General features: G+C 43.4%; 1 long non-coding RNA gene across 1 annotated transcript in view; it reads left to right on the forward strand.

The window, feature by feature from the left end:
- Positions 1 to 596: 596 nt before the first annotated feature.
- LOC122183156 overlaps positions 597 to 24,408 on the forward strand; it is a 44,058-nt gene continuing 20,246 nt past the window's right edge. The window contains exon 1 of the long non-coding RNA XR_006180121.1: positions 597 to 741. This is a non-coding gene — a long non-coding RNA (uncharacterized LOC122183156). The remainder of the gene's footprint in view (positions 742 to 24,408) is intronic.

The raw sequence follows: 24,408 nt of genomic DNA on the forward strand, positions 1-24,408 counted from the left end.
TCCTTTAAACAGTTACTTTAAAAGGTATGAGAATGCTATATTGAAAGACACCACGTACTTTTTTTTCCCCCTCGCTTTATTATTATTTGAATCATCATAAGCCCTAAAGGTCACTACCAAGATTAACATTCAACATCACCAAACCGTACTGAAGCCAAGACCCTATTCAAGACAGGGTCAAAATGTCAAGTAATGAGAATAGAAAAAGGACCTGCAGGAAAAAGGGGCTGTGATTGTCTGAGGGTTACAACGTGAGCGAGCAGCAGACCGAGGAAGAGACCCGGCGTCCTGCAGCTGAGAGCTGTGGTTTTTCTTCCAGATTGCACAGCCTCTCTGTTATCTTTTCAGATCAGTTTCGTTGCCCTTTAGCTATTGTCACCCTCAGACCCAACACCATTTCTGACTGCGCTGGCCTTGTGCCAGAAGAAAGCGCTCTTTAGTTATTAGCATCAGAGGAATTTCTGAGGATGCAGTGCTTTAGTTTAGCACTCCTGAATTTCAAGTCCTTCTTTAGCAGGGCCTTGGTTGGGGTGTGCCACTTTGGACCAGCTCCCTCCTCATTTTGATGTGGCTAATCACAGCTGGAATGACTCATGCTCATACGTGCAAGCAGGGCTGGGAACCATCGGATCTCCCTCTGAATTTCTAGAACTCCTTGTTCCTGCTTGTTCCAACAATAACAAAGGAAAAGGCCTTTCTTTGGTGGCATTTTGGCTTTCTGCTGCAGTGAATCATGGAGAGGTATGTAATAACGAGAGGAAACTTTTCAAAACTCATTGGCACTGGAAGGAGGCAAGTGTTTATTTTAACCCAGCTTGCTTACATTTTCCCCTCTCTTTTACAATTCCATTTGTAAAACATAATGTAAATTACTGACATAGTCTTAAATGTGCAAAGAGGACGAGCTTTTAGAAACTGCATTGGATATTCAATTCTACATCTACTAAAATGCAAAATACTAAACCAGATTCCAGTATTCAGGCACTGTCTGAAGGACAAAGGATGTTAAAAACATTACAAATGAGCTAGCTTAATTTTTCAGTTTGTGATGGATTAGCTTTAACATGCATTTTAATTTGTAGTTGGATTTTATCAGCTGTAGACAAAGTTTGATAATCTCTTCTTGTTTAATTAACACAATCCTCTTAGGAGAGAGAAATGCACAGACAATAATAATTCTGTACATTTTATGACAATTTCACACTGACAACCTGAAATATCTTTCTTTAAGACATACCTATGTGAGATTCTTTCAGAAATCTTTGCCTTCTCTGCTCGTAGTGGATGTCTGTGAATATGAGGGAAAAGAGAGAGGGAGCTCACGTTATAAAGTGTTGCCTCTGCGTAAAGAGCCAAGAGAATGTGTAAACAGACTGCATAAATAGCAGCCGGTTCCTTAGAAACCAGCAGGCACACCCTTAGAGACTCAGCTCTGTTACGCTCTTAAAACATGAAGCAACTCATCCCCAGTGAGGCTTTACTCTGCCTTTTCCCCATCATCATGCCATGGATGAGATCTGAATTCATCCCTTATTTCCCTCAGCGTTGGCTGTCTCTGCGCAGGGGCTCACTTTTTGCTGCTGGTGCAAAGGGAAGAAACTTCCTTGCCTTCGTGAAAGTTCCAGCCACTAGCTCCATCCTTTCTGCATTGCCTACACAGGCATGAGTTTATGATTGGACTTGATGATCTTATTGGTCTTTCCAACCTTAATGATTCTGTGATTCTATGACTGATTCTCTGCACTGATGTGCTGGGGGAGATGAGTCACCTCCAGACCAGGAGCACCCAAAAGATACATTTTGGTGCAAGAACAGCATTGTTTCAAAGTTGAATATCAGCAAATCAGCTTTAGCATCTGGAAACACAGGCCATGTGTCGTGTACACACACACGTGTTCAGCCATAGAAACCTGACATAAATATTTCAGTGCGTATTTTACACTGCAAGGTTTTTTAGGTCAGGCTTTAAGAGGATTGAATATATTTTTTCCCACTTGTGTTTTCCTTTGACTCTGCTTTTAGAAATCAAAATCTTCCTCTTTGATTCCTTCAAGCCCTAATGGCAAGTTAATGTTGTTGTGATAACTTGGGCTGTGCCTTTGGATCACATCAGAGTACACTTTTATTGCTGCTCCATCCCCAGCCCCAGGAGGCTGCTCTCTCTTGGGCTATTGTCCATCCTGCCCTGCAGTTTCCAGGCTGGAGAGCTCTGCTCAGGAGAGGGGTCATTCTGGGCCATGGCTTCAGTTTGCTTATACTGATCTCTTGGTGGAGTAACTGTGCTCTGACATTTGTGCTGGTTTATGTCCTCTGCAATCAAATCTTGATTAAAACTCATATTTATTGGGTTCCATCTGAGTCTTCCTCAATTTATGACAAATCCTTGATAAACCAGCACTGAATGAATTGAACCATGCTTTCACCTGGCTCGCAGTCTGCCCTAATCAGGAGCAATCTCCTTGATTTGACCCTCTCTGAATGTCGTATTTTGATCATGAAAATCCCAAAGCCTCCTTAAAAAGTTTCAGTGTTCCGCCACATTCGAATATTCAAGATTGCAAGTGATGCAAAGCAGGAGGGCTGCTCGGTGCTGATGTGTTCCCTGCAGGGAGCTGGGCTCTTAATGGGGTGTAGAACGGCTGCTGGACTGGGAAGAGGCGTGGGGGCATCCAGCCATAGAGCTGCCTCCATCCTCTGCCACGAAGCTGAATGTCCTTGTGAGTGCAGTGCTGGAAATACTGCAAGGAATGCTCTTGATTAATTAGCTGTTAAAGCCTGGTTCCTCGATATTGTCTGATTCACACTGATGCCTCTGCCTTCTGTTCTCCAGAATTTTACCTTTGAAGTAACTTATTTGAAAAGTCATACTCTGCGTGCTGAGGCTCGGTGGACTGGGATCGCACTTCTTCACTTCCTCACGTCTCCTGATTATTCTTCTCTGGATCAAAATATGCATATATTGTTGCATGCCTTTGCTTAATCTCAGCAGGAAACTTCACTTTAAAGCACCTTCAGGTAATTACCACCCAGCCCTTCCAACGGCAGCGTTTCTGACATGGGACACGGCTTCCTGCATGTCAATATCCAGATCAAACAGCACTGAGGTATTGTTTCATCTTCTGGCGATGCTTGCGCTACTCCTGCATCAGGACAATGCCTGAAGAATGAGCTCTCCCTGTGTTTGGAGACCCCAGAGCAGGATTTATCACTCGGAGCAGTGATTTATCACTGTCCACAGGGGATAAGGAGCCAAGGGAGGGTTCTCCCTGTAGGGTTCCCAAAGAAGGGCTGGAGCCCAGGATGGAGCTTTACAGATAATAGCAAGTGTCCTCACTTTTATTTAGGGTAGAACAGTTTATTCATCTCCTGTATATACTGAGCAAGAGTTTATTCCCTGTCTTTATTCCTCTGTATTCCACTGCTTTCCTGCTTTGTGCAGTAATGATGTGTTAAGGCTCCCTGAGCTGTTTTTAGGCAGATCTTGCTGTTGGTTTACCTGTTTTACTGCTGGCTGTGGTTGACAAAAGGAGTTAAGGGCTTCATTTGTAGAAGTGCTGTGATCCTGTGTGCAAGCTAGATAGAAAACCCGAGAATTCTGCTCACAGTGAATCACATCCTGCCTTTTCCCATCAGCAAATATTATTACCATTATTATTATTATTAATTAAATGTTAGGACTATCAAGCAGTGATTTGCAGTGCAAGCATTAGGAGGCACAACTGAGCTCAGCTGACTTGATCCAGCAGAGGCAATGTGTGCATGCTAATGATTTCATTTCCTTATTTGTGTCCTGATATGCTTTGAAAGATAGATTAATGTTCTTTTATCTGATATCTGATGAATACCTTACATCCTCCATTAGGAACTCACCCTCTTCCCAAAACTATTGCACACATCAGTCACTAGGAACGGTTAGAAATATGCTGGTTAGAAATGTGCTGGTGCAGGGAACTGTAGTCTTCAGAGCTACGGATTATTTGATAATAGGAATTCTTTCCTTTTCACGCCTATGTGTGCAGCTACAACACTGTTTATATTCAGCTGATGAGCTTCAGTTGAAATATTTCTGGTATAAGTAAGAATTCACAGAAAAGTAGTTGCACATCTTGTGTTTTTTTTTATCAGCACTTATATAGGAGGCTGTGTCTTTTACTAGTGTAAATAAACGGAATGATTGATGCTCCCTTGACATTTAGGGGCTGTCTTAAATGCAGTGCTAACATTTTCTCAACACAGCAACTTTTCTGAGAGGCATTTTATTTTGCACAACAAAAACAGGTTTTCTGCCTTGCCTTGCACACCCTCCCATCTCCATGGGCACTGTAACAGCCTTCCCCAGGAGGAACAGCCAACAGCAGCAGCTGCAGCTTTCAGAGCTGTGATAGAAAACCCAGTCTACACCATTCATAATAAAGATTTCTCTTTTTCTAGATGGTAAAATGTAAGAAACCACCACGTGGGGACAGCTGTGGGGTCCGTCCCATCCATTACCTGCTCCAGCAGCAGCCAGCACCAGGTGATGCTGTGAGCCCTCCAGATGTGTACCACTGTAGCACATCTCCAAGGAGCTGTTCTTCCTCATCATCCTCATGGTCTGATAGCAGTTACTGGTTTGTCAGAGGCAAACCACTGAGCTTTGCCCTGTGCTGTGGTTCCCTGTGCAGAAATGCAGGAGTAAGGGTTGCAAGCAGGTTGGCCCTCATGTTGACCACTAAATGCTGGGCTGCTTTACATGTCCTGATATGCCACTGGGTTGCCAAGTCACAGACATTGCCAAGATTAATGCAGGATGCATGCTTTTAGCAGCAAAGTCTTGCCCTACCTGTCTTTGCTTTCACATCCACACTCAGAAAATGAAGATAAGAATCCTCAATTCCCTCTGGACAGAACAGTGAGAGGTGTTTATGTGTCAAGCCCGGGGAACACAGAATTGTAAATATTTATTATAATGTTGCTAGGGAGGAAGAAAACAAACTGGAGGTGGTGACAGGAGGAAAGTGCTGCTTCAAGTCCACCTAATGAATGCCAAAGTCCAGGTCACTGTCAGCCTCTGCTGCTCCATGGCAAATACTATTGCTCCTTTATTTTGCGTTACAGTAAGCTGAGGTTTGCAAGCACAGAGCAAGAGGTGGTCCAGGCCTGAAAGAGCTTTCTGTGCACCTGAGCAAGAGATGAAAAGCCAAGGAGAATGAGGTGACAGATGAGATGGTACAAGGGCAAAGCCCAGTCTCCTGCACCCCTGTCCATGTTCCATAGGAGCAAGCTCTTCCTCCAGCAAAACATTGCACAAGGGAGATGATGGCTGAGACACACTGTCTAGGAATGTCCTTCTAAATGTTTTGTTGATGACGGTGCATCAAATGGCCAACTCTATCCAACGGGGTGTAGCAAAGCTCTATGGCAATGCTTGTATTTTTCTAAGGATTTTTTCTTGGATTTCTGCTGTGAATGCAGCCCAACAGTCCCCACATAGCCATGTGCTGTGGGAATGTCCTCCCAGGGCCTCCCAGTCCCAGATCCCAGGAATGGGATCTGCCATAGATACTGCTGTGCTGCTGCTGGGAATGCCAAACCATCCCAGCCAGAGCTCTTCAGTGCCAAGGAGGGTTTGCATGGAGGTTTTAAATGGCACTATATCCAATACATTTTCAAATTAAGTATAAATTAAAAAAAAAAAAAAAAAAAAAGTCAGAGCAGGATGATATAAGTGGCCAGTAGTCTACTTCCAGTTTTAGAGTGCAGTATTTCTGACAGTAAGTGTAGGTTTGTGGACAAAAGATCTTGTGATTTATTGAGCCATTTATTAATTAGGAGATTAAAGTAGGAGTAGCAAAAAAAAAAACAAAAAAACAAAAAACAAAAAACCTTAGAGTTAATTATAAATGCTGTAAAAGAGTGTAAGAAGATTCCTAATCCAGCTCACCCTTTATTCTTCCACAAAAACATTTAAAATACATTGAACTTTAAACCTGCTAAATCCTCTTCAGCAAAAAGACCTTAAACATACATAGAGACTGTTATGGCCTTTCTTAGTCAGGTCAGTTCTAACTGTGCAAAATACAATTTAAGAACTAAAATCTGTCTGCATCTCAGTTGCACTCCTCCTCCTCTGCATGCCTGAACTGTGCTCCTCACTGAGACCTTCCCATCCTGGTGCCTGCAGTTCTTCCACCCGTTCTCCTTGACATATCCTCTGTGATTCACATCTCTTTCTCTTTGCTCCTTAAGGGCCAGCTCCCTGCCCTCACATCATTGTTAGAAGGCTGTGTGGTTCCTGATACCTATCCCTCCAACATCTTCACTTTTGTGAAACAAGAAAATCCGATTCTTATCTTTTGCTAAGAGTTTTGTTCCTATTTCCCACAGGACTTTTTTTTTTTTTTAGCAGCTTAATAGCCACAAGCTCTCTCTTTGCACTTGATAATCCCTTTGATCTTCTTCACTCATTGCTCGGCAGAGTGCCATAAAGATGGTACTACCTTTAATCTTTTTTGCCATTGATCAGTAATATTTCTGTCCGCTGCTCCTCTGTGATTCGTTTTCTGAAATTGCCACTGCATTTCCTCTGCGTGTTCTTGGAGGAAGTGTCATAACAAGGGTAGGGTTTCAGGAGAAGATCACAGTTGCTGGAATGAGCACTGTTTGAGGAGAAAGGTTATGCCCAGTAGTAACAATATCAGAGGTGTCACATATATGTGCTGTGGGGTATTTTTCTAAGAAAACATTGTCTGATCTGTCTGTAAATGGCTTGAGGATAAAGTTGCATCCTATTACAAGACAAATATGATGTTTACAGGAGCAAATCATAACAAATTCAACTAGAGATCCAAGAGAGCACTTTGCTTTCCTTCTTCATGAAGTTGGTCATTGCCCAGAGCAGATGAGCTGATGATGTGCCAGGAGATAACAAGGGATGCAAAGTAAAACCCAACCTTTCTTCCACATTATCATTGCCAACAGCACCAGCAATAATAATAATAATTTAAAAAAAAAAAAAAAAAAAAAAGCACTGAAGAAAGTGAGACCAGCAGGACTCAGAGCTTCACAAAAGGTAGGCTCCAGATCAAGGAGCAATGCTTTGCATATCTTCATTATCCTGGATATAATTACGCTTCACTATGATTGTGCCTCACCCACTGCATTTTGCACACAGATTTTTAATCTTCTGCACTGTGAGGACAGTAGGGAGAAGAGGGAGAAGCTTTGGTTTTGCCCATCTTAAGTATCTGGAATCTGCAAAAGCGTAATTCAAATGAGTCAGAATTTTGAATGCTCTAAGGAACAACCGCAGTTACAGACTTTTATGAGACTGAGATTGCAATGCAGAAGTGGGACAAATGATTTTATGTTAATCTGATAATTGCTAAAAAAGGATAGAGCCTGAGGTGTTGCATTCTGCTCACGGTCTGCTGTGCTCTGTAGGAAATGGAAGAGGGTCTCCAAGACCTCATTTAAACTAATAAAGAACTTTGGGCTTGTTTGAATTCCAAGCAAGTAGGAGCCATTTGCATGACTGAAGGTCTTGCATTCCCCTAGGAAGGAGTCTCTTCCCTGAAGCCTTGTGTTAGGACTTATTTCGTAACCAGCAGCAAAGCTGCTTTTCTCTACCCGCTCAGTGGCTTCTCATGCTGACATGCCAGTTTGTGATGTATAGCAGGGTGTCATCTGCACAGAGAGAAATTCTGCTCTCCACTCCCTTTGCATTTATACCTTGTGTCTATGAGTTATTGCATATTTTCCCGGCCAAGGTCTTGATTGCCTGAGAAAAAAGTAATGGATGTATGGGAAATTCCCATCCAGCTTCTCCCCAGGATCTTGAAGTTGGCTATTCAAAACATCCACCCACTTCGTGTAGAAGAGAAGTAAGGACAATGCTTAATACACTACTTAAATTCACTTCTTAATCCCAGACAATTCAGTTCTATAAGGCAGTGAAGCCCTCTTACTCCCAACCTCCTCCTCAGGATAATTACCACTGCTGCCACTTTTGTCGCCTTCACACTTGGAGCTCCAGCCACATAACTGGTATCTTCTAAAAATGAGACACACTTCATCTAAAGGGAAAGGTGAGGGGGATCTGCCAAGATCGCACAACTCAGCAGGCCTAAAACTTGCAATTTGCTGGGTCCCTCTTCTCCCAGATAAGGGTGATAGGATAATAGGTAATTGATTCAATTTGCACCAGGAGAGGTTCATGTTGGGTGTTTGGAAGAATTTCTTCTCTGGAAGAGTGGTGAGGCTCAGGCAGAGCTGCTCAGAGAGATGGGGGAGTCACTGACTCAGGAGGTATTCAAGAAAGTGGAGATGTGGCACAGAGGGACGTGGTTACTGGGCACTATGGGGATGGGCTGAGTTGAATTTGGTGATTTAGAAGTCTTTTCCAACCTTAATGATTCTGTGACTCCATGATCAGGAAGGGGCAGAAGTAGAGGTGATGCAGGAGCAACTTCTGTACTTCTGTATGTTCTTCAGCTTGGAAAAAAAACGAGGGGTTTTCAGGGAGACCAAGATCCCAGCTGGGACCTGAAAAGTGCAATCGCAGCAGAGTTACAGACCAGAGCTGGAGTGGTGAAGGCCGTCCATCTGCCCACAGCCCACTGGATCACTGTCAGCCCTGCTGTGCTGCCCACCCTGGCAGGCAGAGGCATGATCAACTGTTCAGCAAAGCTGCAGGGTTCACTTTTAGCATCATTTGCTGTTTCTTGAATTATTTACTGCAATTATGCTGCTGATCCACAGACGCATTGCTGCTGTGCATCATATCCAGATGTCTGCTAAAGCACTCCCAGGGCCAGATCCTAATTTTAGCTCCATCTGCAAAATATTCTCCTCTGGACTGGGGCCCTCTTTCTGTTTGTGTTGAACTCTGCAGCTAAGCAGACTGCTGCTTTGCAGAGCTCAATTCTGTTCCTTTAACAAAGGGATCAGTGAAGAGCCAGGTTTTACCTGTGCAAGTTGAAAACAAGGCAGGCCTCCTCAGCATCCCCAAAAAACACAGGAGCTGGAGGTCTGGAGCCAGGGCAGAGACAAGGGGAAAGCTCCTTTGCACTGAGGACATTCAGGTTATAAACAACTCACAAATGCCCAGATAAATCCAAACCTTCTCTGGCATGCATTGGGTAGTTGCTTTGCCTCATCCTTGCTCTGTGTGGGGGAAAAGCCCTGAAAGTGCAAGTCCTAACCAAACCTTTGGGAGCACACAGGAACTGCAAATGGTCTTTACAGTGCAGAAAGTTTGGGTCACCTTGTGGCCATCTATCACAGAGCAGAAACCTGGAATTTTAATGGTCAGAACAGTGATACTCACGAAAGCTAAAACATAGAATCACAGAACTGTTTAGTTGGAAAGGACCTTTAAAGGTCATCCAGTCCAACTCCCTTGCTATGAACACGGACAGTACAGCCAAGTCAGGTGCTCAGAGCCCAGTCCAGCCTGACCTGGAGTGTCTCCAGGGATGGGGCATCCACCACCTCTCTGAGCAACCCATGCCAGTGTCTTATCATAAAAAGTTTTTACCTTATCTCCAGTCTAAATCTCCTCCCTTTTAGTTTGACACTATTTCTCCTTGTCCTGTTTACAACAGACCCTGATAAAGAGCCTGTCCCTTTCTTTCTTAAAGCCCCTTTAGACACTGAAAGGAACATCACCAGGACAGGCTGTAATTAAAATGAACTACTAAGTACACTTAAAAAGATGCATCTGCATTGGTGGAACTGGGGCCAGGAGCTTTGTGCTGATTACAGCCACTCTGTGGGATGGAGCCACCTCCAGGAAAAGTGACCACCAGAAAACTGGATTTATTGGGGCAGTTGTGAGTTGGTTTTGATTTTTATTTCTGTTTTTCTGAAAAAAAAAAAAATTTAAGCTCATGGGCTAATTCCAACAGTGGGAAGGAAAGGAATAAATACCACAAAATTCACAAAGCATGAGAGATGGAAAACCCATCCCGTTCTTCTTTGCTTCCCAAATGAAGCAACTGATGCGTGACAAAGCTGTGCCTGTGGGAGCACACCAGGTTTTCCTGGCATGAAGCAGTTTTGGCGTCGGGCTCACATCTCTATTTATTGCTGGCGTTATTATTGACACCAGTGGCAGTTTTATGTATACAACACTTCCCAGCTGAGCTGTTGGGGCCCCGTGCAACTTATTTTCAGAGCAATGCAGGATGCTTGACAACATGGGATTCAAATCCATGCTGCCTGTAAAAGGTATAATTATGGTATGGTGTGTTTATTAATAATAAAAGTTGTGGTGGGGAGCTTTCTGGCTGAACTGCTGTGAGAAACAGGATGCTTCCTTCATCTCCCAGCGGGCCTTCCCATCGCAGGCAGCAATGCTCTAATTAACTTTTGTCAAGTGGTTCATTGAATCTAGCAAAATGGAGCGATCCAGAGGTGCCTACAGATCTGTCAGCTGCTACCTGAAAAATGGCTTTCTGTTCTGCACACGGTAGGGCTTGGGAAACACTTGCTAATGATCAGTTTTCTAAATGCAGCGTGTCCTGGGACAACAGAGAGAAGGGGCTGATGGATAACTTGGGGAAATGGAGCAAAACCCAAGACTGCCAGGATTCATAAATAAAAGAAACAGAGGGGAGGAAGGAAAAAAGGAAAAAAAAAAAAGGAAAAAAAGGAAAATCTTCCCCATATTGCAAGGCCCTGTGTGCCCAAATAAGGGACACATAAGAGAATCATAGAATGGATCAGGTTAGAGGGGACCTTAAAACCGATCCAGTCCAACCCCCTGCCAGGGGCTTGTTGTCCCCTTTCAGATCACCATCCAGCCTGGCCTTGAATGCTTCCAGGAAGGACAGCTTCTCTGGACAACCTAATGCAGAAGGTAGGAATAGTTTCTCACAAGATGGGAGATCATAATGAATTCCAGCAACTGAATATTTAGTTTCCATTTGAGGGAGGCTAAAAAAGCAGCATTACAGCTTTCCAGGAGTCTGCATGCATGTGTAAAACCAAAAACCCTCCATCTGAATCGTAAATTCTTATAATCTCTCTGCTCTCACAAATCCAGAGGTTTTCATACAAGAAGAGGCTGTTAAGATCATTTCCTCCAGATCAGAGAAGGATCTGAAGGGAACTGAAGGGAACTGATGCATGGCACCCCCATTCCAGATGCAGATCTCCCTCAGCACTGAGCCAAATGCTCAGTTTATACCCAACACCAAATCAGAAACCAGGAACTCAGCATTTCTGCCCTGAGACTCAGCCTATGTCCTCAGAGCCTCCATTTTGGGGTCCAGAACAATCCCAGCATCTGTGGTTGCTTCCCTGCACCTCATCCTGGGGCATTCCTGCTTGCCTTTCTGTAATGCATCACCACTTTTTTATGAACATGGTCAGATTTTAGCTCTTCTCTATGTGAACCCCAAATCTGCTCTTTTCCAGGAAAGTGAGATCTCAGTAAACCCTGTTTCCATGCAAAGGAAAATTTCTGTATCATTGCATGCAAATACATTTTATGTATTAGTAGTCATCTAGCTGTCTATGCATGTACATCCATGTGTATATATATACTGAAAGAGAAAATCTGCATTTCTTTGCATCCGTGCATATATGGATATGAAATGTAGATCCTCTTTCAGCTCTCAATCTTGTCATTAGCTCCACAAAATACATCCGTAAAAGTGTATGAAATACTGCATAATTTCATAGTGCTGAATGCTTCCAACTTCATTTTAAGCTGGGAATCTGGGCTACAATGCAGAAGTTCATGAGATCATAAAAACTGACATAAAATTGTGCCAGATAGTGAAACTACTAACTACTCCATTTACACATGCAAGTATTATAATTACAGGTTATGTAAGCTAAATTTGAATATGAATGGTTGCTTACATTTTAAACGGAGAGATGTGTAAACACTACATGGTCTTTAAAGATAGCCATTTATTTTCCTAACTTACAAACTGAAGGGGCAGATTTGGGAAGTCGCACCGCCTGAAAACTTGAGCTGCTGTTGATAAAATGTAGTTGTTGCTACATAATGTATTTCTCAGTGATAACATCAGCATAGAATTGATCCACTGTAAAAGCAATGCAGAAGAGAGGATTTAACATTGTTGGCTGTTTGGAGGATGCATATATTATTCAGTTCATAGAACCAGAGAACAGTTTGGGTTGGAAGGGACATCAAAGATCATCTAGTTCCAAGCCAGTGCCATGGGCAGGGTTGCCACTCACCAGATCGAACTCTGGATCAGGTTGCCTAGGGCCACATCCAGCCTGGAGACTGTTGGACAATGTATACCTTGGATTAGGTCTTTCTGAGTCAAGGTGCTTTCTTTTTGTTTAATTTAAACCTAAGTCTCTGAACTATATTTCAAGAATCTTTGACGACTTTTGAACTATGTTGCCTCGTGGAATCATAATATTAATTTATACCAACCTGTGTTGTTTCTAAATTTGCAATTCATCATTCAACTCTGAATAAATCATCCAGTTTTTTAAATGCAAAAAAGCTTTTTGCTGTTATGCTCCATTGCAACACCTTGTTTAACCTGGTTGTCTCTCAGTGTGGATTTTTATTCCTACCATAATCATTTCTAATTGAATGTGATTTGCTGCCACCGTTCTGCACCAGTTATACAATTTCTACTGGTGACCCATGCGATGAGGCTGGAGATGAGCAGGAGATGGAGAAGTTGAACCACTCACCAACTAAAATTTGCCTTTCTTTCCTTCTTGGCTTTGTGGGATGCTCACCAGCTCAAGTTTTGGAGAGCCACAGCCTTCTCCCTGCACTGCCAGCAGCTTCTGCGTCTGCAGTATGTAAATTTGTGCCTTCAGAACTGATTCCATGTGAAGTTGTGGTTCAGCACTATTATGATTATTTAATGTCACTCTTGCAGCAGCCTAATAGTAAAGCTTTTTATAAAAATATGTTATCATTCTAAACTTTGTTGTTAGCAAGACAAAGCAGAAATAACAGAACGGTGGGTTCAGCCATCAATATGGAGGGTTTGTCATCAATCAAATCCATAAAGCTTTTAAGCTGTCTTGTTTTAAATTAAGGTTTACAATGCATTACAATGGGATATTTAAAACTGTACACATTTTATCAGCTCCTCATGACTTTGTAAATGCTTCCTGATTAGTAGGTCTAAACACAACGGACCTGATTCAAAGCTGACTTTCACAATTAATTCCATTTATTTTGCAGGACATTTTGTCTATTATATAGGGAGGACTCAAGTCTCCATTTTCAATCAAAGTCAAAATTAAATTGGAATTGACTTTGACATTCAGTAAAATCTAACAAGACTTAGTGAAACTGTTAAATTAAAAGTCTGCCATTACATGGAGATATTGAGTAGGATGTGGCATTGTGGTAGTGAAAGGGAAATATGTAAAAAGAGGCAATATTTGTAAGTGAATGCATGGCTAGGGTGCATGCTATCCATTACAATAGTGCTTACATGTCTCAAACAGGGCCGTGACTGCTCAGTGTTAAATGCCATTTGGGTACATCAGGGAGACATTAATGTGCAGTAAAGATCTTGCAATCATAGACAACACAGAAAAGGATGGAAAGGGAAACAGATGCGAAATGACTTGTCTGCAGTCAGACAGCCGTTCAGAGAGAGAACTGTGATTACAACCAAGTCTCCTCATTTACAGTCTGGTGCTCTGAATTCAACCAGAAAAAATCCCCTTTCCTTTCCTTATCTTACCTGTACAACCTGGCTGACAGTCACATAGGAAAAGCCCTGCTCAGTTTGTAAGACAGAATGCCCTGCTGTCAGTGGTAGGAGAGGCTTTGTCGCTGGTGGGAGAAGGTCCCACCTGATCCTGCTCCCACGCCAAGCGTCTGCTCTGCAGCAAGGTGTTTGCCTGGGGAGGAGGTCAGGTTGGCATATAAGAAGTGCTTGGTTTCCAGCCCTGGCTTTCCCAGTGAGCCTTCTCAGAAGGCTGTTCACCCATGAAATCGGGCGATCTACACAAAGACAAGAGAAGTGAACTGGGGCATGGAGTCTGTAGGCACCAACATAATGGCATAGAAATTGAACTTGATGCATGAGAAATGGCTTTTCTTCATCCCTTTTTCTTTTAAATTGTGGCTCCCCACTGGCAAGGCTCTTTGGGATTCAGTGTAAGGGCTATGCTCAAACAGAAGAGGAGGAATAAAGAGGAATACTCAGAGGGATGAGGATGGAGAAAGGCTTGGATGAGGGGAAGACTGAGAATGGGCAGATGAGGTGTCCCTTGATGGGAACAGAGCAGAGCAGTAGCATCAGGTTGCAACGTGACTGTATTGCCTCTGAAGCCTTCACTGGCACTGCTAGCCTAAAAAGAGAAAAAACATGTCAAAATTTCAAATTCAACCCATATTATATTAATGGTTATTTTGAGTCATATTCACAACATGCACAACAGCACGAGAAATCAGAGGCATAGATCAAAACCTCAGCTCAAACCTACATATGCTCTGTCTTCATAATCCTAGTAAAGATTGTGGTCAAGGCAGGAGCTGGCTTCTGGCTTCTAACTCTAGCTATACAAGACTGACAACTAAATGAACGGGAAATGAAAAGCCAGCCTAATTGTTGCCTGTTGTTATTGTCAAAATGACCGGCTAATTAAATATTTATTGTTTGCTGGTTTCAAGCATACATTTGGCATGTTGGGATACTGTGTAATCAGTAGATCATACATTTCCCAGAACAAAATAGTAGCCTCACAAAAGCCTGTTGTGAGGATTAGCTGGCTAATGGGCTCAGCTTAGCCCCCCCGAGCATCAAGGGTGCAATTTGCAATTGCAGCTCTGCTTCCCAGCTGGGAGTGCTTGATGCTCCCGCACATCTCTCAGCAGGGACACAGCTCCATGACTCCTGCCTGGGCTCTTGGAGCCCTGCCAGCCCCACCAGTTGGTACAGCTGGCTCTGTCCTGCCTCCCCTGCCTGTCCTCTCTCCCTGCCTGACCATATCCAGCTCCTTTGCTCAATGGCTCACCAGCTGCCCTACAAAATGAGGTGCTGCTCCTCTCCCCTTTCTCACGGGGCTCTGGGAAAGTTTTTCAGGAAAAAGGAATGTGAGAGCCCAGAGATCAGAATGCTCTCTTGTTGGGTTACAAACTCTTGACTTTTTCCATCATCAGGGAAAACAGATCTTGTAGGATCCCATGCTCCTGCAAAATCTGATGGGTTGGACTGGATGATCTGACAGTTGGACCACATGACCTTAGTGATCCTTTCCAGCCTTAATGTCTCTAAGATTCTCTGATTTGTAACAAACGGTAGGCCTTTAGGGTACATCAGCAAGGTTTCAGAAATGAAGATAATACAGAGACCTCCTAAGATTACCTAAGATGCTCCTGGTGTTGCAACATCAGCTTTCCAGGAATGGTATTTTCAGGTGGAGGAGAAAGAATATTTACACCACAGTGTGCCCTAAATGGATGACTGTGAACAGGTGTCATACAATAATAGAATCACCAAGGTTGGAAAAGACTACTAAGATCATCTACTCCAACCATCAGCCCATTACTACCATGCTCACTAACCATGTCCCTTTAAGCCATGTCAACCTGAGACATGTTCCTGTGAGCCTCACAGTGGCCACTACACCTTAGGCTGCTCTGGGAAGGGACAAAGCAAGCTTACAGTGCACAGCAAAAGCAATCCCATGCCCAGGCTCCCAACAGGAACTTTTTCTTTCTGCTTTCCACCCCACAGTGACGTGGCTGTATTTCAGCAGGGCAAAAGGAAAGCCAGGCTGCCCACTCCCAGCCAATGAATGCTGTAGGGAAAATTAGCAAACTGTGAACAAGCAAGGCCTAGGCAGCTCTGCTAGGACTGAGGAGGAGAAGCGTGGCAAATGAAGCCAGAAGGGGGAAGGAAAGCTTGAAAAAAGGAGAGTGAGCTCATTGCAGGGGGCATCGCTCAGGCTTTTTCAGTAGCAAAATACATAAAAAAAAAAAAACAAAAGCTGGCATATGCAATTTCTCAATTAAAATGTAATTTACACCCCGTACTGTTTCTCTGATAAAAGCATGCTTTGCTCACCCAAGTGTGAAGCAGTATTTACAGGAACATTTTGTGGCTTATTATGCTGCCCTGATGTTACAAGTGTCTGTACGCACCCAGACGTGGGGGCCGAAGGGCGCTGCCCTTCATTGGCTCCAGGATGGCATTTGGGCACCATTAGGACCAGAACTGCCCCAAAACTGAACTGGCTTCCCAGGGCTCCCTCTGTGGCCAAGGAAATAAAAATACACCACTATAAAGTTGGTTTAGTGGGTGTGATGGTGATGAGTTGACAATTGGACTAGATGATCTTCTTGGTCTTTTCCAACCTTAATGATTCTAGGCTTTTGGTACAAGGTCTTGGCATGAGGTCTTTCAACGCACAGATTTAATTTCCTGTGCAGAACCACATACTCCTTGCAGTAGACTCATTAGGAGATGCTGGTTGAATTAACTCTCTCCTTTTTTTTCTTTCCAAGTTACTGAGATGCATTCAAGTGTAATGAATATGCACTTTGTGTTTAGGAAAAATATCTGCATGAAAGTTAATAGAAATCTTATAACAAGCACCCCACTTCCATTAATTGGTTACCTAATCCTGTGAAGCATTAGTCATATGTTTAATTTGAAGTATTTGATCTCCACAATCAAAATTGCTGGCTCTGATCCGAAGCCAATCAAACCATCAGCAGCCTTGCCACTGATTTCCATGGATGAGATCCAAAGGAACTGTGCACATGATAAAAATGAAACACATCCTTAATTGACTTGCTAGGGGCTGCATTCAGATCTCCTTAAGTCACTTGTGCCAAACAGAGCCCTATAAATGATTGTAACAGAAGCACCTGTCTTGGTCTGGATCCCAGGGAAAAGCAGCGTTCCCCAGGACCTGCAAAGGGGGTTGAGTTTAGACCCACAATATCTCCACCTCCTCAAGAGCATAGTCTTAAAACAGCTGCCTGAAAAATTATTGCAGATGAGAAAAACTCAAATTAAGCAATTAAATTGGCAACGTACCTCCAGTCATGGAGAAATCTAATGATTCTCGAGTTGGGGGCTTTTTATGCTTCTTCCCTGTTTTTTTTGTTTTTTTAATGATTATTAGAATGGATTATCTCTACATACTCTTATTTGCAAGTCAAAGAATTATAGATAGTAATTGGATAATCTCTCAATTATCCCTAGTGACTTAATTATCATCATTAACTGTATTTATTTCACTAATTTGTAGGATTTCTTTTGGGGGTTTCATTCTCCAGGCCGATTAGTTTGAGCGATAATGGGGCACACTGGCGATGCTAACGCAGAATCCTACAATTATTTTAAAAATGATGGGTCATATCTTACGAAACACAAGAAAATAAAAGAAAAACCCATTCTATTTCAGGGGTAAGTCTGAAATCAGAACTTTCAGCTATTGCTCGCTACATTTCTGATTATGTAAATTACGAAGTTCCATCTCTATCGCATTGAGTCTCTGAATTTGCACTGAAATTTGTTCTTTTATGCTACAACAAGAAATGGCTATTGTAAATTGAAAGCCAATGCAAACAGCAAACATAACGCCTGAAGGAGAGAGTGTCATGATCTGAAATTTAGGAGGTAATGCAACTTCTTTGTCTGACTGATGCACTTATATTCGAACATAATTAAAAAGCCCTGGAAGAGAAACTAATACCTGCAGCTTTATATGAGGAGATGGATCTCCTGACTAATGAAAAACATCTCATCCACATGGTCTCCATAGCAATGGAGAGTGTATGGCCCAGTCTTGCTGCTGTTGAGTTACAGAGGAACAGTTTGGGCTTGGAATCCAGTGCTGCTAACTTTAATATTTAGGCTCACGCATGATAGCTAGCCCAGCTCTAGCAAACAATCAATCACATTTTTTATTTCTTTCCACCCCAATTTTCTGTGTGTGTTTTTGTGTGTGTGTGGGTTTTTTTGTTTGTTTGTTTGTTTGTTTTTAAAGAGCCTGAAGCAGAAAAATATAACTGTTGGAAATTGCTTTACATTAGTTGATTATCTCTGGCGAAGTTGAGAGCATTTGGTCTTGCTTATTTGAAATAATTTAACATGAGAACCCCATGGAGGGTGGTAATTTACAAGGGATGGTCTCAATTGTGATATGTACACATTGCAAGCAAAGGGCGAGGGAACTGCCAAATCTATTTAGATAAATCTTTGAATTGCTGCTTATTATTCCAGGCCATCCCTTCTTTCAGTAGACCAAATGCTGTTAAAATCGCCAACACTCTCACATTAGGAGCAAAATCATTCCATGTAATTTGTCTGTAGTCAGAGCCACAAAACCCAAATTTTCAATGAAGCCCAACAATTAATTTAAGCATGGTACGCACACGTGCATTTGCATAGCTTGTGTGAGGTGCTCTCTTGGAGCCCTATTGGCCACCTACATGGAGCAGCATGGCAGGCTGCAAGCACGTGCTGCTGATGCAGCTTTTGATCAGCTGAAGGACTATCTTGAGTACTGAGATCTATCTTTTTGAACTATATTCAGTGCAGTGCTATGCTACTTTGCTAACCAGGTATCCATTTTTTACCTGAACATTGCCTTTTTGCTATGACACTGGAGGAGTATACTCACATCTGCCAACTGCGTTCCCATAGGCAAGCAGAATCATAGAAACATAGAATCATAGCATCGTTTGAGTTGGAAGGGACCCTTAAAGACCATATGGTCCAATTTCCCTGCTGTGAACAGGGACACCTATAGCTCTATCAGGTGTTCAATCCCCCGTCCAGCCTGACCTTGAGTGTCTCCAGGGATGGGGCACTCATCACCTCTGTGGGCAACCTGTGCCAGTGCCTCACTGCCCTTATTGTAAAGAACTTCTTCCTTATATCCAATCTAAACCTCCCGTCTTTTAGTTTGGAACCATTTCCCCTTGTCCTATCACAACAGGCCCTGTTAAAGAGTCTAATTGGTTTTATCAGAGTTATTTATTTAGACACCAGACTGCAACTTTGTTGTCTTCAAGACATGTAAGATTTCTTTTTCTATTAACTGTCCTTTGAACTCCAATCTTTCACTCAAACTAGAGCCAGAAAACCAAGACCAGTCACAGATCAAATGGCAATATCTGGTGTAAGTCCATGTAAGCCAATGGATTATACAAGCAGAGAATCTGGGTCCAAATATATTAGAGAAGGAGAGGAATAAATCTTACCTGCGCCAAGAGACTGCATTAGCTTATTGTGCTTGTAAGACTTTGAAAAAACCTAATACAGATTCCTGTCGTGGACGAGCACAGGGAGCTCCATCATTTCCTATGCACATTTGGCAAGCCTGACTGCTATAAAGTCTGGATTCTTTTGCTTTTATTTTCCTGCCTTACTACAAGTTGAGTCTTCTCACATGGAAAAGTTAACTAGTTAAGCTGTGTTTCACCTCAAAGCAAAGGGAGCTGAGAGGAAGGCAGCCTGATTTCAATGCAGAACAGCAATGTAAAAATTTAATGTAGTTTAGCTAGTGGGCTTTTAAATCACATCTCTGTTTAACACCTTTCCTGAGTGCCCCTGAGGAGACGGGACAAATGTTGCCCAAATTTGCTGTGTTTTCTCTAATTCAACAGCAAACACAAGGCATGGGATTAGAGCTGGTGATTAAGCTGAGGGCCCTGGGAGATGCCCACCCATGCCACAGCTCATCATTTCCCCTCATCTCAATGTTTCCGGAACAAAATCTTCCCCATAGGCAGACCTGCAGATATCCCTGCTCACTCTCCTGACTCTCAGTTTCTCACTCAGACCTGGAGCAATTTGATAAGGTGAGAAGCTCAGCTCTCCGCTAAGATGCTTCTGGCTTTTCTCATTGCAGAAAAAAGCCCGGAGGCATGAAGTGGGGATATCTGGGAGGCTCAACAGCCAGATAGCAAAATAAACCGCTAGTCTCCAATATTAACACTTGAAGCCTTTTCTCACGATCCTGAGGAGTGAGGGTGCTGTCACGATTTTGGGGAGACCGGAGCACTTGTGATTAACCACACTGCTCATCCCTGGAGAAGGAGCAGCTGAATCCTGTAAGGTTTAGGAGTGTCACTGGGAAATCAGAGCTGCACAGCAGGAGGAACAAGGGTAGCATACTCCAGCCATTTCCTTGCAGTTGCTGTTACATGGGGTTACAGCACTGAAGGATTGCATTTAAATCCCCCAAAAGGTTTTCTATTTAAAAAAAAAAAAAAAAAAAAAAAAATAGAAACATTCAGGTTTTGTAAAGTTCAGCCTTCAGTGTAATCTTCCAGTGACTTAGAAATGTAATTATAAAGCCAATTGACAGTGCCCTTTAAGATATGTCATGTAGGAAAATTAATTTTAGAATTTTTTTTTTTTTAATTTCACTGTCACATCTCAGCCAAGAGCGAAGCAGCGGAAGGCGCAGGGAACTTCTCCCAGAGGGAGGGTGTATATGGGGCACCAACACACGAACCCCTGGCATTGCTTTCCTGCATACATTTTGACATTGTGCTGCATCACAGCCAGATGCCCTGCCTCCCAACACTGGACATGGAGTGGGACTAACCTGTGTCAGAAGCACTTTGCGATGTTGGGTTGCCCAAGATGCAAGGGGAGCTGTGCAGGTCCTGTGCTCCAGCCTGGTTCCTCGACCCAAGCGCAGACTGAATTAAGTTGCTGCAATGTGAGTTGCACAAACACAGACTAATATAATTTGTCACAATTAGGGGTTGACTGGATGTTTTCATTCAGGGTGATCCAGGCCAAACTGTTACAAATGACCTCTTCGCTTCAGAGCACCAAGCAGATTTAAAGGGAGTATCTGGTATAAACGCCAAAAAATGTTCACTGTGTTATGGGAACACCCCATCCAGGAGAGGGCCCTGACAACCATTACCTCTCCCAAGCTCCCACAGCAGCAGACCCATCCCCTCCCCACGTACACAGCTCCCCACTGCTGGGTAGAGCTGCCAGTCCCCAGCACACATCCATCAGCAAAAGGACAGTGTAAGATTGGAGCTGGAGGCAGGGTGAGGTGCTACTGAGCATAAATAAAAGTTGCAGGCTGTTAGCCTGGCTTGCTGCTCCAGCAGCTGGGGCAGGAGGCATCCCTCTCACCATGGCACTGCAGCACGTGGGATACAAGTGCTGATAATGATGAGATGACCGCTCAGCTCTTCTCCACTTGCAAACAGTTGGTGGTAATGATGTTCATTACGCATTCAATAGGCTATTTTACAATATGAAGTCATTTAGGAAAGGATAATTAGTCCACAGCTTGCTTTTCATTTTATTTAATTTTCTTTACTTCTGTTTGGGGGAGAGAAAAAAAGGAAAAAAATGTACATAGGGATTGTGTTATTTTTGCAATGAGCAAAATGAAGCTGTTTGATTTATGCTCGCTCACAAGAGATAGCATGAAAATGGTACCATGTATTTTGCTGAATGATTTCTTGCAATTGGACATCCAAAAAGCACATTTTAATCTCCATGTATGCTTTGTTATTGTGTCAAATTATGAAGAGCAGGCATGGGAAGCTGCCCGATGAAGAATCCACTTTTCTATTAATTTGGATGTGTTAAGCGCACTTTCAGAAGCCAGAAATATTCTTGTAAAAATAAGATTGTGCAATGGGATTTCTTCCTAGGGCAACAGTCATCTCCAGGGAGTCACCATCCCTGGAGGTGCTCAAGATCCATGGAGATATGGCACTGAGGGACATGGTCAGTGGGCATGGCTGGGTGAGCTGAGGTTGGACTTGGTGATCTTGGAGGTCTTTTCCAACCTGGATAGTTCTATGGTTCTATACCAGCATTCATCATTGCTAAAATGAAAAGGGGTGAAAGAGTAATATCTCCAGTTAACAGTTGGCTTTGGTTCTGTCTGCTGGTTTGATCCTGTGGGGTAGGAAACCTACAGACCTACCAGAGCAGAGGATTTGGGGCTCTGAACTCTTTCTTGCAATTCCAAATTCATTTTTCTTCTGTCACAATAGTCCAAAACAAAAGGTGTTCTGGCACAAAGTGATTTTTCAGTGAGCCAGTCCACAAGTCCACAATTGTTCAAAGCCAGAGACCCACTCTACTGGGCCCCAGCACCTTGAACAGATGCCTCACCCCATTTTTGTGGATAAGCTTCATGGCCAGGCAGTAGAGAAAATGAAGAGAACTGGAACTGAAGGGTTTTCTGTTTCAGCTGCAGGGAATTGAAATCTGTGTGTTTGGGAAAAAATACCTAGAGCTGTATGGGTGCACAGAACTGCTTCCAGGTGGAAGAGAGCTCAGATGTGAGCGGTCCCTCGAGCTCCTGGCCAACACCACTCCTGGACTCTCCTAAGGGTGATGCCTCCTGCACAGCTGCAGTCAGTAAGGCATGAAAGAAATAAGATGTGAAACAGTGTAATGTATGAAATACGAATGGCACAGCAGCCTTGGATTACAGCAAGTCCAGCTGAATGTCTGGTGGTCCCCTTTACTTTTATTTCTATTAATATTCCTCAAGCAACAGCAAAGATTGATTTGAAGTAGAGGGAACAGAGAGTCATGGGAGCTTCATTAGCATGCAAATCTGAGCGAATTCATTAGCCCTGCAACTGATGCTGATGCTCCTGGAAACTAGTAAAAGAGTAAAGTCTGCAGAAGTAAATCAGGCCGTGCTAATGAGCCTGTTAATAAAGCTTTTGTAAGCCTTTTCCAGAGCCAAAGTGACAAAGCACACTGTCAACATTAAACCTCTGGTACTGTGCCTTAGATGAGGGGCACTTTTTTTTTCCATTTCATGCTGGGGAAAAAAGCGGAGAACCGTAGCAAAGGTGGAAAATGAGACAAAAGCATTTACAATATTTCCTCATCAGAGATAGAAGTATTGTGTGGTTGCAGAAAAGAGACAGCATGACAAATGCAAGTGTGCAAATAAGATCCGTTTGACTGAAATTATATTTTAAAGAAAAACAGGAGACCAAATTTTTCATAACTGAGGTTTCACCTTCTGGCTGTATGTTCTCATTTTCCCTGTGCCTTATTAGGCATCATTTCAAGATTGCATTTCGTCTCATCCGCTTCTAATCGTGCAGCAATGCTTACAGCACGGATGCGGTGCCGCTGCAGCACCTCCTCACACATGTGGGTGCTTTGTGCTAAAAGCATCACCGCTTTGCTGGGGCTGTAGCACGGCATCTCCTCCTCTATCTCCCATTTTGCTGCCACTTCAGGATGAGCAAAGTTGGAGATCTCTTTTCCTGGTATGTTCTCCAGGTGGGATGTACGGCCATGGAACCCACAGGGAGTGATGTTGGCAGCCAGCTCCTCTCTCCAAGGCTTCACGTGGCATCAGCATCACAGTGCACAGAAAAGCAGTGGGTCCGTCAAGATAAGGAGAGGCTGGGTTGCAATCTGCTTGGTTTCTTTTTGCAGAAACCTCTTTTGTAAAAGAGCCTGATGCGGGGAGGAACTGCTCGCTGCTTTCTCATCAAGTGGAAGAAGTGCTTTATGCACAGTCTGATGGAAAACTACTGGAATGCTTTTCAGTTTCCCTCTCTAACCTTTAGTGCTTTCTGGTGCCTTACAGGGAACAAAACGTCAGACTGGAAAAAGGGGGAAAATATATAAAAATGTATTTGGAGATAATGGCGGGTAATACAATAGAAAATGCAGCCGGGCAATAAAAGGAGAGGCATCAAAAACACCACCAGAGAGTGGAAGGGAGGAAACAAGGCAAGGAAAATGGTAAAAGCGAGGAAATGAAGAGAAAATAGGCACTTGCATAATGGGGTGACGAAGGACAAGAAGGGGAGGAAGGGAAGGCAGGGCGGGAAGAAAGCTGGAGGAGAGGCATGCAGTGAGTGATGGAGCAGGGTCAGGGGCAGGCACAGGCAGGGAGGAGAAATGGAGTGGAAAGGAAGCAAAGGGAAGCGTGGTGTGGTGGCAGCGCTGCTGACCTGTTTGCTTTTAGCTGCAGAGTGATGGCAAGTGTTTGTGTTAATAATGCTAAGGGCTGGCTGCCTGGGGGCAGGCGGAGCAGGGCTGGCAGGTGCCAGGGATGTCCTTCAATCAGCACAACAGGCTGTGCTGTGGCTCCTTGGACTGAAGGGAGGGGAAGGCACCAAGAGGTAGAGAGAGACAAGGTGGGAGGAAAGACCTATGGGGTGCCAACACGCCTGCCCTGCTTCCTTCAGTGCTGATAACCTGCCAACCTGCCAGAATCATACATAGAATAGTCATTAAGGTTGGAAGAGACCACTAAGATCATCCAGCCCTACCAGCAACCAATCATCACCACACCCACTACACCATGTCCCTCAGTGCCAGATTTACCCTTTTCTTGAAAAAAAAAAAACCTTTTCTAGAAGGTATTTGCTTTATTGCCCTGCACCTCCTGATGGCTGAGTTTGATTTGATGTGATACAGGAGATCTTTCTGCCCTGGCTTTCAACCTCACCAAGGTATTTTGTCCTGC

The sequence above is a fragment of the Lagopus leucura genome, unplaced genomic scaffold (assembly GCF_019238085.1).
Source record: "Lagopus leucura isolate 7727_CA_CO unplaced genomic scaffold, USGS_WTPT01 Super-Scaffold_100017, whole genome shotgun sequence".
Lineage (NCBI taxonomy): Eukaryota > Metazoa > Chordata > Aves > Galliformes > Phasianidae > Lagopus > Lagopus leucura.